The sequence below is a fragment of the Mobula hypostoma genome, chromosome 12, assembly GCF_963921235.1.
Source record: "Mobula hypostoma chromosome 12, sMobHyp1.1, whole genome shotgun sequence".
Lineage (NCBI taxonomy): Eukaryota > Metazoa > Chordata > Chondrichthyes > Myliobatiformes > Myliobatidae > Mobula > Mobula hypostoma.
In genome coordinates this window covers 110,667,755-110,684,518 of record NC_086108.1, presented here as the reverse complement: position 1 = coordinate 110,684,518, position 16,764 = coordinate 110,667,755, and the positions used below count along the sequence as shown (strand labels likewise).

The 16,764-nt window shown below is 46.4% G+C and overlaps 1 protein-coding gene across 1 annotated transcript in view; it reads right to left on the bottom strand.

The window, feature by feature from the left end:
- Positions 1-16,764, bottom strand: part of dnase2b (deoxyribonuclease II beta) — a 40,905-nt gene that overhangs the window by 7,858 nt on the left and 16,283 nt on the right. The gene's annotated exons all lie outside the window — the stretch shown is intronic.

Here is a 16,764-nt window from a genome sequence, read left to right as displayed (position 1 = left end):
AAGCTGTTCCTGAATCACTGAGTGTGTGCTTTCAGGCTTCTGTACCTCCCCCCTCATGGTAGCAATGAGAAGAGGCCTTGTCCTGGGTGATGGGGGTTCTTAATGATGGATGCCACCTTATTGAGGCATCATTCCCTGAGGATGTCCTGGATACGATGGAGGCCAGTGCTCATAATGGGGCTGACTAAGTTTAAAATTCTCTGCAGCTCTTTTCAATCCTGTGCTGTAGCCATCCCGCCCACCCCCTCCCCTATACCAGACGGTGATGCAGCCAGTTAGAATGCTCTCCATGGTACATCTGCAGAAATTTGTGAGTGTTTTTGGTGATATACCAAATCTCATAGAAACATAGAAAACCTACAGCGCAATACAGGCCCTTCGTCCCACAAAGCTATGCCAAATCTTAGAAATTACCTAGGGTTACCCATAGCCTCCTATTTTTCTAAGCTCCATGTACTTGTCCAGGAGTCTCTTAAAAGACCCTATCGTATCCGCCTGCACCACAGTCGCCGGCAGCCCATTCCACGCACTCACCACTCTCTGAGTAAAAAACTTACCCCTGATATCTCCTCTGTACCTATTTCCAAGCACCTTAAACCTGTGTCCTCTCGTGCTAGCCATTTCCACCCTAGAAAAATTTCATGGAAATACAGATACAATAGGGTCTTTTAAGAGTCTCCTAGAAAGGTACATGGAGCTTAGAAAAATAGAGGGCTAAGGGTAACTCTAGGTAATTTCCCCCCTGGCTCTCCTAATTTCTTTCTTAAGCTCTTTCCTGCTAGCCTTATAATCTTCTAGGTCTCTATCTTTACATAGTTTTTTGAACCTTTCGTAAGCTCTTCTTTTCTTCTTCACTAGATTTACAAAAGACTTTGTACACCATGGTTCCTGTACCCTACCATCCTTTCCATGTCTCATTGGAACGTACCTACTCAGAACCCCACGCAAATATCCCCTGAACATTTGCCACATTTCTTCGGTACTTTTCCCTGAGAACATCTGTTTCCAATTTATGCCTCCAAGTTCCTGCCTGATAGCCTCATAGTTCCCCTTACTCCAATTAAACGTTTCCCTGACTTATTTGTTCCTATCCCTCTCCAATGCTATGGTAAAGGAGATAGAATTGTGATCACTATCTCCAAAATGCTCTCCCACTGAGAGACCTGACACCTGATCAGGTTCATTCCCCAATAGCAGACCAAGTACGGCCTCTCCTCTTGTAGGTTTATCGACATATTGTGTCAAGAAACCTTCCTGAACACACCTAACAAACTCCACCCCATCTAAACCCCTCAATCTAGGTAGATGCTAATCAATATTTGGGAAATTAAAATCTCCCACCACAACAACCCTGTTATTATTACTCCTTTCCAGAATCTGTCTCCCTATCTGCTCCTTGATCTCCCTGTTACTATTGAGTGGTCTATAAAAAACACCCAGTAGAGTTATTGGCCCCTTCCTATTCCTAACTTCCACCCACAGAAACTCTGTGGACAACCCCTCCATGACTTCCTCCTTTTCTGCAGCCGTGACACTATCTCTGATCAGCAGTGCCACACCCCCACCTCTTTTGCCTCCCTCCCTGTCCTTTCTGAAACATCTAAAGCCTGGCACTTGCAGTAGCCATTCCCGCCCCTGCACCATTCAAGTCTCTGTAATGGCCACAACATCATAGCTCCAAGTACTGATCCATGCCCCAAGCTCATCCGCTTTATTCATGATACTCCTCGCATTAAAATAGACACATCTCAAACCATCGGACTGAGTGCATCCCTTCTCTATCACCTGCCTATCCTCCCTTTCGCACTGTCTCCAAACTTTCTCTATTTATGAGCCAACCTCCCTTTCCTCCATCATAAACGTCCCGGATCCTGGCACCTGGGAGGCAAACTACCAGCCGTGTTTCTTTCCTGCATCCACAGTATCTCCTATCTGAACCCCTAACTATAGAGTCCCCTATCACTGCTGCCATCCTGTTCCTTTCCCTACCCTTCTGAGCCACAGGGCCAGACTCTGTGCCAGAGGCACAGCCACTGTTGTTTCCCCCAGGTAGGCTGTCCCCCCAACAGTACTCAAACAGGAGTACTTATTGTTAAGGGAGACAGCCACAGGGGTACTCTCTAGCATCTGACTGTTGCTCTTCCCTCTCCTGACTGATACCCACTTATCTGTCTCCCGAGGCCCCAGGGTGACTACCTGTCTATAGCTCCTCTCTATCACCTCCTCACTCTCCCTGACCAGACGAAGGTCATTGAGCTGCATCTCCACTTCCCTAACGCAGTCCCTAAGGAGCTGCAGCTCCAAGCACCTGGCACAGATGTGGCCATCCGAGAGACTTGGAGTCTCCAGGACTTCCCAGATCTGTCACCGAGCACAGAACACTGGCCTCACACACAAACTTCCTGTCTCTAATCTACACGGTTAACCTACCTCGCCTGGATCCATTAACGCCTAAGCCCCATTGAGCCAAAGACTTCCTACTCTATCTCCCTCTACTCCATTGCCCACCCCTCCAATGTCTGCTCTATAAAGCTGTCTCCTTTTAAACTCTCCTCGCTGTTCTACCTGGCTGATGTCCACACCAACTCCTCAAATTCCTAATGAAATATAGTCGCTGTCATGCCTTCTTTGTAGCTTCATCAATATGTTGGGTCGAGGTTAGATCCTCAGAGATCTTGACACCCCTGAATTTGAAATTGCTCACTCCTTCCACTTCTGATGTCTCTGTGAGGACAAGTGCGACATAACATCCCATCTTCTGTACATGATGCTCTTGGTTTTGATACTAGATTTGGAACAAGTATAAATGAATGGTCGCTCATTAGAAGAATGAGTGGGGAGGGGATCTCATTGAAACCTACTGATTATTGAAAGGCCTGAATAGATGCAGAGTGGATGTAAAGAGGATAATTCTGATAGCGGGGGAGTCCAGGACCAGACAGCACAGCCTCAGAACAGAGGGATCTCCCTTTAGAATGGAGCTGTTGAATTTCTTTAGCCAGAGGATGATGAATATGTGGAATTCATTGCCCAAGTGATTTAAAGTGGAGATCGATCTGTTCTTGAATAGTGAAAGGTTACAGGGAAAAGATAGAAGAGTAACGTTGAGAGATAGTACTAGAATCAGATTCAGAATCAGCTTTAATATCAGCAACAGGTTGTTACAGTTGTTGATATTGTGGCAGCTGTACATTGCAATGCATAATAATGGAGAAAAATGCTGTAAATTACAGTAAGTATATATCTTAATTAGTTACATTAAATAAGTAGTGCAAAAATAAAAATAAAAAAGTAGTGAGGTAGTGTTCATGGGTTCAATGTCCATTCTGAAAGCAGATGGCGGAGGGGAAGAAGCCGTTCCTGAATCGCTGAGTGTGTGACTTCAGGCTTCTGTACCTCCTCCCTGATGGCAGCAATGAGAACAAGGCTTGACTTGGGTGATGGGGGCCCTTAATGATGGACGCTGCCTTTTTGAGGCATCGCTCCATGAAGGTGTCCTGGATACAACAGAGTCTAGTGCTCACGATGGAACTGACTCAGTTTACAACTCTCTGTGGCTTATTCCGACCCCTCCTTTCCAGATGGCAATGCAGCCAATTAGAATACTCTCTGTGGTACATCTGTAGAAATTTGTGAGTGACTTTGGAGACATACCAAATCTCATCAAATCAGTCAGAAGTCAATAGGGAAGCAGACTGAAGACCACAAGACATAGGAGCAGAATTAGGCCATTCAGCCCATCGAGTCTGCTCTGCTATTCCATCATGGCTGATCCCGGATCCCACTCAACCCTGTACACCTACCTTCTCACCATATCCTTTGATGCCCTGACTGAGCGGGAAACTATCAACATCTGCTTTAAATATACCCATGTACTTGGCCTCCCCTGCAGTCTGTGGCAGAGTATTCCACCACTCTGGCTAAAAAAAAATCCTTATTATTTCTGTTCAAAAGTGTTGTCTCTCAATTTTGAGGCTGTCCCCCTTAGTTATAGATACTTCCATTGTAGGAAACATCCTCTCCACATCCACCCTATCTAAGTCTTTCAACATTCGGTAGGTTTCAATGAGGTTCCCCCACATTTTTCTAAATTCCAGTGAGTACAGGCCCAAAGCTGCCACACACTCCTCATATGCTAATCCCTTCATTCTCAGAATCATCCTCGTGAACCTCCTCTGGACTCTCTCCAATGACAACACATCCTTTCTGAGGTATGGGGGCCCAAAACTGTTGATAATACCCCAAGTGCAGCCTGACTAGTGTCTTATAAAGGCTCAGCATTACCTCCTTGCTTTTATATTCTAGTCCCCTTGAAATAAATGCCAATATTGCATTGACCTTCTTTACCACGGACTCAATGTACAAATTAACCTTCTAGGAGTCTTGCACGAGGATTCCTAAGTAAGTGATCTCTGTGTTTCGGATCTCCTCTGTGACTCCAGCCCTTCAAGTTGTGCCACCCAGCAATCTCCCAATTTAATCTTAGCCCAATCACAGGACAACTTACAATGACCAATGAACCTACCAACTGGTACGTCTTTGGACTGTGGGAGGAAACCAGAGCACCCGGAGGAAACCCTTGTGGTCATGGGGAGAACGTACAAACCCAGGTCGCTGGCACCGTAAAGCTTTGTGCTAACCACTACACTGCCATGCTGCACCATGATACTGTCAGAACAGCAGTTATTGATCTGCCGAGCACTATGTATTCAGTAGTTAAATTTGTCAGTGTGGCAGTGGTTCGCATAACGGTTTACAGTGTCAGCAGCCTGGGTTCAATTTCCGCCGTTGCCTGTAAGGAGTTTGTATGTTCTCTCCATAACCATGTGTGCTTACTCCAGAAGCTCTGGTTTCCTCTCACATTCCGGAAACATACGGGTTAGGTTTAGGGAGTTTTGGACAAGCTGCGTTGGTGTTGGAATGTACAGCGATATAGTGGGCGACCCCGAACAATTCCTCGGACTGTCTTGGTTGTTGACACAAATGACACATTTCACTGTATGTTTCAATGTGCATGTGACAAATAAAGCTAATCAAAATCTAGGTGCGCTGGTTAGGATTAGTCAGTTGTGGGCATACTACGTTACTGCCAGAACCGTGGTGATACTTGTGGGCTGCCCCAGGATAATCCTCACTGATTTGATTTGGCACAAGTAACACATTTCACTCTATGTTTCAATATTTTGATGTACATGTGACAAAGAAAGGTATCCTTTAATCTTGGAGCTCCGGTTACAAAGCTATTTTTATATTTTGGGTCACTCAACCACTAGTGGGATGCTATGGTAGTGTAATGATTAGCATAACCCTATTACAGCCCAGGGCCCTTGGAGTTCAATTCCAGCATCCTCTGTAAGGAGTCTTTCTATGTCCTCCCTATGAACGCATGGGTTTCCTCCGGGTGCTCCAGTTTCCTCCCACAGTCCAAAGATGAACTGGTTAGTTAGTGATCTAAATTGTCCTGTGATTGGAGGCCTTTGCTGGTCAGGGTGTGACTGTGAATGCTGCCTCCCAGCTGTCTAGATATGCAAACCGTGGCCGCAACGACCTGCTCCGTGCTGTATCGCTAAATAAATAAATAAATAGGTTTGACTCTTGACCTCACAGCCTATGTTGTGAAGTGTGAGGTGGTACACTTTGGAAGAACAAACTCCAAGGCAGAGTACAAAGTAAATGGCAGGATACTTGGTAGTGTGAAGGAGCAGAGGGAGCAGAGGGATCTGGGGGTACATGTCCACAGATCCCTGAAAGTTGCCTCACAGGTGGATAGGGTAGTTAAGAAAGCTTATGGGGTGTTAGCTTTCATAAGTCGAGGGATAGAGTTTAAGAGTCGTGATGTAATTTTGCAGCTCTATAAAACTCCGGTTACGCCACACTTGGAGTACTGTGTCCAGTTCTGGTCACCTCACTATAGGAAGGATGTGGAAGCATTGGAAAAGGTACAGTGGGGATTTACCAGGATGCTGCCTGGTTTAGAGAGTATGGAGTATGATCAGAGATTAAGGGAGCTAGGGCTTTACTCTTTGGAGAGAGGGAGGATGAAAGGAGACATGATAGAGGTGTACAAGATAATAAGAGGAATAGACAGAGTGGATAACCAGAGCCTCTTCCCCAGGGCACCACTGCTCAATACAAGAGGACATGGCTTTAAGGTAAGGGGTTGAAAGTTCAAGGGGGATATTAGAGGAAGGTTTTTTACTCAGAGAGTGGTTGGTGCGTGGATTACACTGCCTGAGTCAGTGGTGGAGGCAGATACACTCGTGAAGTTTAAGAGACTACTAGACAGGTATATGGAGGAATTTAAGGTGGGAGGTTATATGGGAGGCAGGGTTTTAGGGTCGGCACAACATTGTGGGCCGAAGGGCCTGTAATGTGTTGTACTATTCTATGTTCTATTATTATAATGTTGCACCTTATTGTTCACCTGCACTGTATTTTCAAGGCAGATTTTCTCAGGCTGTGAAAGGGTTAAAAAAAAAGAGATGTAACTTTAAAGCGACCGGATGAGAGTGGGGGAGGGATGTCAGAGATAAGTTTTCTTACACAGAGAGTGGTGCGTGTGTGGAACATGCTGCTAGAGGTGCACATTTTGTGTCACTCAACCACTAGAGAGACAATAGGATTCCAGATCTGGCTTCCACCCATTTCCTGATGTCTCCTGGCTATCTTCATGTCAATCACGTCAATCATGTGTTTGAATTCTTCATGTCAGTCACGCATTTGCCTCTGTTGGACTGAAACTTCAATGAAGTGCTGGCAGCAAATCAACAAATCCAGTGAGATAGTTAACAACGGAAAATTACTGCTTACAGAACCACTCGAGATTCTGCAGATGCTGGAAATCTGGAGCAATATGTACAAAATGCCGGAGGTACTCAGCAGATTGCCGGGGGAAATTGACTGTGAGGAAAATAACAGCCCTGATACAGGATATCGGCCATTCCTTCCCTCCCACAGATTCTGTAACGGCTCGGCGAAGTGAACTGGGTTGAATCTAGCTCCCTCCTGGGTAGGAAAAGGCTTTTCAGAGCTGGTAGAGCCAAACTCATCCAGTTAGGGCGCAGGTTCTCCATCACACTCCTGCAGATGGTGGAGAGTCTTCGGAGTGTCAGGAATTGAGTCACGAGGGATTCTGCAGGTGCTGGAGATCTGGAGCAACATACACAAAATGTAAGACTCTCAGCAGGCCAGGCAACATCTGTGGAGCCCAGGTGGAAAACCTCAACTTGAAATGTTGGCTCTCCATTTCCTACCATAACTACTGTCTGATTCAAGATTCAAGGGTTGTTTAATGTAATTTCCAGTGCACATGGAAAGGAGAATGAAATAATTGTTACTCCAGATCCAATGCAGCACCAACAAAATACACAATAAGATAAAGAACACAATAATAGTAAAATAAAAAACACAATAAATATAAATATTATGATAGTTTATACACATAGATTGATTTTATGTCAATAAAGTGACACTAGGCACAGAGAGTCTGTACATAAGGTGATTGACAGGAAATGTCAATCCCTTTGTTCCTCCCTGTGCTCATGGGTCAAGGACTTTCTCACAGACCGACCACAGCAAGGCAGAATTGGTCAGCACACCTCCACCACCCTCATCTTAAAAATAGGCACGCCGCAGGGCTGTGTGCTGAGCCCTATGCCCTACACACTCTTCACACATGACTGCACTCCCATCTACACCTCCAATTCCATAATTAAATTTGCGGACGATACCACAGTGGTTGGCCTGATCTCAGACGAGGATGAAACAGCTTACAGGCTTGAGGTGGATCATCTGACCGAGTGGTGTAAGGACAACGACCTGGTCCTTAACACTTCTAAAACAAAAGAGGTAATCATTGACTTCAGGAGATCGAAGGACAGAGTACACACCCCCCTCCATATACAAGGAAAGGTAATGGAAAGTGTGGAAAACCTAAAGTTCCTTGGACTTATGTTGTCAAAACAGCTGACACGGACCACCAACACCTTGCTGCTTGTAAAAAAGGCACAACAAAGACTCTTCTTCCTCAGAAAGCTGAAACAGGCCAAACTCTCACAAAAGCTGCTGTTTAACTTCTACAGAAGCACAATTGAAACCATCCTGACCGACAGCGCCACAGTGTGGTATGTCAGCTGCACAGCCACTGAGCGACAAGACCTGCATCGCCTGGTGAAGGTGGCCCAGCGAATTGTCAGGATGGAGCTCCTAGGACTGGACACCATCTATTCCAGCAGACTCAGGAGGAAAGCAATCAGCATAACCAGAGACACCACACACCCCGGCCACTCCCTGTTTGACCCACTGCCGTCCAGCAAAAGGTTCAGGACACTAAAAGCCAGACCAAATAGTCTGAGGAACAGCTTCTATCCCAGAGCTGTGGCCTCCATCACACCACTCCCACAAAACAATGACTGAAACTGTGAGCACACACATGGACACACAATGACTCAAATACTGGCACTAATGGCACTTTGGGCATTACTGTGATATTCTGGTGCTGCTGCAATTTAGTTCCTGCTACTTATCTACTTAATACTGCTTTTCTATTACTGTCTTGTTTTTACCTACTGCTTTATTTAATTGCCTGAGAGGAAGCCAGACAGAGTTTCATTGTACCTATGTATAATGACAATAAAGATCATTCAATTCAATTCAATGATAGAGTAGTGGATGTTGGGGGTGTGGAGGGGTGGGTTAGTGGGTGGAGGTGTTGATCAGCCTCACTGCTGGGGAAAGAAACAGTTTTTGAGTGTGGTGGTCCTGGCGTGAATGTTATGAAGCCCCCTCCCTGATGGGTGTGGGGGAGTGGGACAAACAGTCCATGAACGTGGTGGGTGAGATCCTTCATGATGTTAACAGCCACTTCTCGGCACCCTTCTGTACAGACGTCCTTGACAGCCAGTAGGCTGGTGCCAGTTAGCCTACTGGTAAGCTGAGTTCCTCCAGCACTTTCCGTGTGTTTATAGATGGAGGATTTTATGCTGGAAGGTGACTGAAGGGCAGGTTTGCAGATGAACCTGTAAGCACCTCATCAAGCTGCTGCACAGCAGTACGGTAACATGGTGGTTCAGATATTAGACTAGAAGTCAGAGTACCAGAAATTCAAAAACATGAGTTCAAATCCCACCAGAGCCATTGAGGAATTAAAGTAATTAAATAAATCTGCCAGCAGAAGTCCATAATGATGACCTTGAAGACGATCAGATCATAAGACCAGAGGCATAGAGGCAGCATTGGGCCATTCAGCCCATCAAGTCTGCTCTACCTTTTCATCATAGCCAATCCATTTCCTGCTGAACCCTATTCTCCTGCCTTCTCCCCATAACCCCTGACACCTTCACTAATCAAGAACCTATCAACCTCCGCTTTAAATATAGCAAATGACCTGTCCTCCACAGCCATCTGTAGCAATGAATTCCAAAGATTCACCACCCTCTGGCTAAAGGAAATCCTTCTTATCTTGGTTCTAAATGGATGTCTCTCTATTCTGAGTCTGTGCCCTCTAGTCCTCAACTCCCCCACCACAGGAAACAAACCTTTCCACATCTACTCTATCTAGACCTTACAGCATTTGATAGGTTTTAATGAGATCTCCCCTCATTCTTGTAAACTCCAGGAAGTACAGGCCCAGAGCCATCAATCACTCCACATACAATAAGCTTTTCATTTCCAGAATCATTCGCATGAACATCCTCTGAGCCCTCTCCAATGTCAGCACATCCTTTCTTAAATAAGGCAGCCAAACCTGTTCACAATACGCCAAGCAAGGCCTCATTAGTCCCTTATGTAGCTTCAACATTACATCTTTGCTTTTATATTCCAATCCTCATGAAATGAATGCTAACATTGCTCTCAACCTACAAATTAACCGTAAGGAAATCCTGCATGAGGACTCCCAAGTCCCTTTGCACTTCAGAGTTTTGAATTTTCTCCCTGTTTAGAAAATATTCTATGCTTTTATTCCTTCTACCAAAGCTCTTGGCCAAACACTTCCTAACACTGTATTCCATGTGCCAGTTCTTTGCCCGTTCTCCAAATCCATCAAAGTTTTTCTGCAGCCTCTTTGCTTCCTCGACATCACCAGCCCCTCCTACAAAGGTATCTTCGAACCTTCCACAGTCCTGACCACAAAGACATCAATTCCATTACCCAAATCACTGGCATACAATATAACATAAAAAGATTTGGTCTCGACTCAGACCCCTTTGGAACACCACTGTTCACCAGCAGCTAATCAGAAAAGGCTCTCTTTATTCCCACTTTTTTGCCTCCGACCATTCAGACACTTTATCTATGGTAGATTTTTTCCTGTAATACCATGGGCTCTTATCTTGTTTAACAGTCTTATGTGTGGCACCTTGTAAAGTCTTTCTGAAAATCCAAGTGCACAACATCCACTGATTCTCCTTTGATTATCCCAAGACCATCGAAAGAGAATTAGGCCATTCGGCCCATTGAGTCTGCTGTGTCATTCCATCATAGCTGATACATTATCTCTCTCAACCCCATTCTCTGTCTCCCCGTAACCTTTGACACCTTGACTAATCAAAAACCTATCAACCTCCACTTCTAATTGTGACGAGAGTACACATAGATTAAGATGTTAGCTGTCCTGTGCTGGCACCAATGGGATCAGCAGTTGGTCTGCCACCTGTCTTCAGGAGAAAGAGAGATAAGGAAAACAAGAGAGCAGCATTTGAAGATGTTAATGAAGGGACGGAAGGAGAGCTGTCAAGATCGGCTCCCCCTTTGAACCCTGAACTGTTTGAAGTGATGGACAGGCGATACCTCAGCAGGGGGATAAAAAGGGACAGGTTCGCTAAGGCAAGACACACATGACACCACGAGGTAACAAGACCCTGGAAGCGGTGCGCCTCCCACAAGTCAGTGGGAGTTTTTGGAGGGCTGGTCGCGGGACCAAGCCATAGACGCACAGGGTGGAAAGGTATGATCGGCGGGAACCTGGTGTGTGTCCGCCCTTGCCTGGGTGCCAGATTTACTGCAGAGAAACGATCGTATCTGGAAACGGAGGGGTCACGGTCGGTGACCTCAGAAGACATCACAAAGGGCTCGCCCGAAAGCTGACTGCGAAGAATATTGAAGGTCTGTGTGGAAGCCGTTTGAATATTCATTCGCTTTTGCTCTCTCTCTCTCTCCTTCCCCCCACTGTCCATCTCCCACGGCAGTGATTACTGTGAACTGAACTGAACTCAACTGAACTGAACTTTGCGTCACTTTGAAACTGGTCATTTACCCCTAGACGACGATAGAGCTTGATTGATCCTGTTATCTTAATTGTGTGTACATGTGTGTTTATCATTGCTGAACTGTTGCATTTATTATCCTTTTGATTGGAGTACTGTGTTGCTTGTTTCTTTAATAAAACTTTCTTAGTTCTAGTAATCCAGACTCCAACTGAGTGATCCATTTCTGCTGGTTTGGCAACCCAGTTACGGGGTACGTAACATAAGTGGGGTTCTCGTCCGCGATTTTGAATGCTAAATTTGGGACGGAGTAAATTGATTGGGTTAAAATTCCCGAAAGAAAGAAAAGACAAACAGCAGAAATGGAGGCTGAGGAATTTATAAAGGCGCCGACCTTGGAGGCATTGGAGGATGCCAGGAAAGTGGAATTGGCAGCTGTGGCCAAACAGTTGAATCTTGTTAAGGGGAAGCCGACAATGAGGAGAGAGGAGATACACAGAGCTATCGTAGAGCACTATGTATCTAAAGGTGTGTTTCCCCAAGGGGAGCTGGAGGTGGTGTCTATTGAAAAACCTGCTGGAGACGCGGTACAGGTGCAGCTTGAAAAACTGAGACTCGAGCACGAGTTCCGGGTACGGCAGCTAGAACACGAAGAGAAAGAGAGGCAATGGGAGCAAGAAGAGAAAGAGAGAGAGTTAGAAAGGCAGGAGAGAGAGAGAGACAGTTAGAAAGGCAGGAGAGAGAGAGAGAGAGAGAGAGTTAGAAAGGCAGGAGAGCGAGTTAGAAAGGCAGGAGAGAGAGAGAGAGAGAGACAGTTGGAGCGAGAAGAGAGGCAGTTGGAGAAACAGAGGGAAAGGGAATTTGAGCTGGAGAAGTTAAAGATAAGGGCAGAGCAGGGGCCCATGCCAAACCAAGGTGGAGGGTTCAGGGCGACCCAGGAGGTTAGGCTGGTTCCCCCATTTGACGATACCGATGTGGATCGGTACTTTCTCCATTTCGAAAAAGTTGCTACAAGTCAGGACTGGCCGAGGGATAAGTGGGCTGTTTTGCTTCAGAGTGTACTGAAAGGGAAAGCCCAACAAGCTTACTCAGCTTTGTCCGTGGAAGATGCCCAGAGGTATGAGGTGGTGAAAGAGGCCATCCTCAGGATTTATGAGTTGGTCCCGGAGGCATACCGGCAGAGGTTCCGGAATGCGAGGAAGCAGTGGGACCGCACGTATTTAGAGTTTGCCCATGAGATGCAGACATATTGTGAGCGTTGGTGCGCCTCCAAGGGGGTAGAGGGGGATTATGACAGACTGCTACAGCTGATCCTGATTGAGCAGTTTAAAGGTTGTGTCCCGGAGGGTATGAGACCCTACCTAGATGAGAAAGAGGCAGCCACGTTAGCCGCAACTGCTATGTTAGCGGATGAGTATGCGTTGACGCATAAAATGAAGTTTGCCCAGAGTAAAGGCTACCAGAAGGGTAGTCAGGACGGCGGGGAGAGTCCGCCAGAAAAGTCAGAAAGTAAGCCGGGGACTAGTGAGAAGGATAAGGTAGACCGGGAGCAGTTTGGTAGGAAGTCTCCTGGGGTCGTCTGTTATAATTGTGGGAAAGCCGGACACTTTGCGTCCAGGTGCTTTGCCCCAAAGAAGGAGACGGGAAAAGGAAAAATGGCGATTTTGACTGGTTGTATCGAGCTGGTAAACGAACCGCTAGGAGAGGAAAGGTCTGCCAAAGTTCGGGAATGGCGCGAGAGTTTATCTCGGCCGAATTGGTGTCAGTGAAGGAGGGATTAAACCCAGTTCCAGTGCGGATCTGGAGAGACACGGGAGCGTGTCAGTCATTGATATTGAAGAGTGTATTAGAGTTTAGTTCAGAGACCCAGACTGGGGAGGTCAAGGTCAAAGGTATTGGGGAAGGGACAGAGGCAGTCCCTTTGCACCAGATACACCTACAAAGCAACCTGGTCTCTGGACTAGTCACGATCGGGGTGAGGCCCGAATTACCGATGACAGGCGTGGAGGTCTTGCTCGGTAATGACCTCGCCGGGGGAATCGTGTTCCCAGCCGTAAGATTGACTGGTCAGCCTGCCAGCATTGAGGCCCCGCCCATGGACTCACAGGTTCATCACGGGACTGCCGAAGTAAATTTAGCTGAGACGTACCAGGAGGAGGTAGAAAGTGAAAAGAAGGAGTGTAGTGAGACAAGAGGTAGTGAGGGAGCTGAGACAGACTTAGCATTAGCCAGGAAAGAATTTGTGCAGGCACAGGAGCGAGAGGAGGGGTTGATGGTTTTGGCGGAGACAGCTCTCTCTGACGCAGAATTAAGAAGGGAGCCAGTAGGCTATTGTGTGGAGGAGGAAGTGCTAAGGAGGAAAGGGAGACCAAGTACCGTACCCGCAGATGAGGAATGGGGGGTGGTGCAAAAGAGTTATGGGGATGAGATTTTTAACCTGGCCCACAAGGTACCCCTCGGTGGACATTTTGCGGTGCTAGAGGAAACAGTTGGTGGAATCATGAAAGAGGTTTACCGGCTGCACAGGAGGAAGGATGTTATTGATTATGGCAGACGCAAACTGAGACGGTCACAGGCTTTTGATATGCTAACAAACCTAGTCGGTGTTAGCGCAGAAATCAATGAAGCTAAGGTCCCCCTGATAAGAAAAAAACACCATTTTGAAAAGATGAGTATGGTATCGACCAGCTGGGAGAAGGCTATTGTTTTGGCCAGCTCTGCTGATAAGGTCTCTCCCTTAATCCCCGAACAAAGCGACTCTTTAGGAGAAGTAATTAAACGGCTCGCACACGTGTGTTTGATTGTCCCGAGGCGATGCAAAGAACTGGGACGTTGGGTGGTGTTTGTTACGCTAGGTCAGCCTAGTGAGCAACAGCCCTATAGAATGAGTAATTCAGTGATGAAAGGACTAACGAACACAGGAGTGTATATTGGCGATGTAATACAGCTGTCTGAAGCCAGCCTGATAGTGAACCTTGAAAAAAATGAGTTCGGCCACACGAAGGTCACTTACCTGGGAATTGTGGTGACACAGGGGCAGCTGGCAGCGATGCAAGCTACATTGCAGGCTTTCTCTGACATCCCAACACCGACAGACAAGAGGGCCCTCAGAAGGCTCTTGGAGATGGTGGGGTACTGTAGGAAGTTTTGCAATAACTCTGCGGTTACTACCCCTCCCCCTCCTGCTAAGCCCTTGCGAGAGAAAACTAAGTCAGAATGGGATGACCCTTGTTATTGTGGTCCGGGACGAAACCCAATGAGAGGTTACATTGATCGCAATTCATCAGTGTTTTTGGCCACTATGAAGTTTGCTAAATTGGAGCCTGGGTTAAGGGATTATTAATAACATATAAAAGGAACAGGAAATGTGATGGCTGGCTGTCTGTCAGGTGTTGACAACTTCAAATTCACTGTATTAGCCAAATAGCTGATAAAGATGTATATTTGTGTGTATCAAATAATGTATTCATGTTTGTAATTTTTACCCCGGTAAAAATCCTTAAAGGTGAGGGGTGTGACGAGAGTACACATAGATTAAGACGTTAGCTGTCCTGTGCTGGCACTAGTGGGATCAGCAGTTGGTCTGCCACCTGTCTTCAGGAGAAAGAGAGATAAGGAAAACAAGAGAGCAGCATTTGGAGATGTTAATGAAGGGACGGAAGGAGAGCTGTCAAGATCGGCTCCCCCTTTGAACCCTGAACTGTTTGAAGTGATGGACAGGCGATACCCCAGCAGGGGGATAAAAAGGGACAGGTTCGCTAAGGCAAGACACACACGACACCACGAGGTAACGAGACCCTGGAAGCGGTGCGCCTCCCACAAGTCGGTGGGAGTATTTGGAGGGCTGGTCGCGGAACCAAGCCATAGACGCACAGGGTGGAAAGGTACGATCGGCGGGAACCTGGTGTATGTCCGCCCTTGCCTGGGTGCCAGGTTCACTGCAGAGAAACGATCGTATCTGGAAACGGAGGGGTCACGGTCGGTGACCTCAGAAGACATCACAAAGGGCTCGCCCGAAAGCTGACTGCGAAGAATATTGAAGGTCTGTGTGGAAGCCGTTTGAATATTCATTCGCTTTTGCTCTCTCTCTCTCTCCTTCCCCCCACTGTCCATCTCCCACGGCAGTGATTACTGTGAACTGAACTGAACTCAACTGAACTGAACTTTGCGTCACTTTGAAACTGGTCATTTACCCCTAGACGACGATAGAGCTTGATTGATCCTGTTATCTTAATTGTGTGTACATGTGTGTTTATCATTGCTGAACTGTTGCATTTATTATCCTTTTGATTGGAGTACTGTGTTGCTTGTTTCTTTAATAAAACTTTCTTAGTTCTAGTAATCCAGACTCCAACTGAGTGATCCATTTCTGCTGGTTTGGCAACCCAGTTACGGGGTACGTAACATAATATACCCAATGAGTTGGCCTCCACAGCCATCTGTGCAATGAATTTCACAGATTAACCATACTGTGGCTAAAGATCTCCGTTCTAAATGGATGTCCCTCTATTCTAAAGCTGTAGTCTCTGGTCCAAGACTCACCACTACAGGAAGCATCCTCCCCACATCCACTCTATCTAGGTCTTTCAATATCTGACAGGTGTCAATGAGGTCACCCCTCATTCTAAATTTCAGTAAATACATGCCATCAAACACTTCTCATACATTAATTCAATACCATCATCCCCTCAAACTAATCAATAAGCTGCAAGGCCTTGGCCTCAATACCTCCTTGTGCAATTGGATCCTCGATTTCCTCACTGGCAGACCCCAGTCAGTTTGGATTGGCAACAACATCTCCTCCACAATCTCCATCAGCACAGGCGCACCACAGGGCTGTGTGCTTAGCCCCCTGCTCTACTCGCTTTACACCTATGACTGTGGCTAAACACAGCTCCGGTGCCTTATTCAAGATTTATGACGGCACCACTGTCGTAGGCTGATTCAAAAGTGGTGACAAAATCAACGTACGGTGAGCAGATTGAAAATCTGGCTGAGTGGTGCCACAACAGCAACCCCTCACGCAATGCCAGCAAGACCAAGGAGCTGATTATTGTCTTCAGGAGGAGGAAAACACAAGTCTATGAGGCAGTCCTCATTGGAGGATCAGAGGTGAAGAGGGTCAGAAACTTTAAATTCCTCAAGTGCAATTACAAAGAAAGCACGGCAGCAGCTCTACTTCCTTAGGATTTTGCAAAGATTCAGCATGACATCTAAAACTTAGACAAACTTCTATAGATGTGTACAGTATATTGCTGCTTAACAGCCTGGTACAGAAACACCGATGCCCTTGAAAAGTCATGGATATGGCCCAGTCCATCACAGGTAAAAGCCCTCCCCACCATTGAGCATGTCTACATGAAGCGTTGTCTCAGGAAAGCAGCATCCATCATCAGGGACACCCACTTCCTAGAACGTGCTCTTTTATTGCTGTTGCCATCAGATAAAAGGTACAAGAGTTGCAGGATTCTCACCACCAGGTTCAGGAACAGTTATTACCCCCTCAACCATCAGGCTCCTGATCCAAAAGGGATAACTACACTCAACTTCACTGAATTGT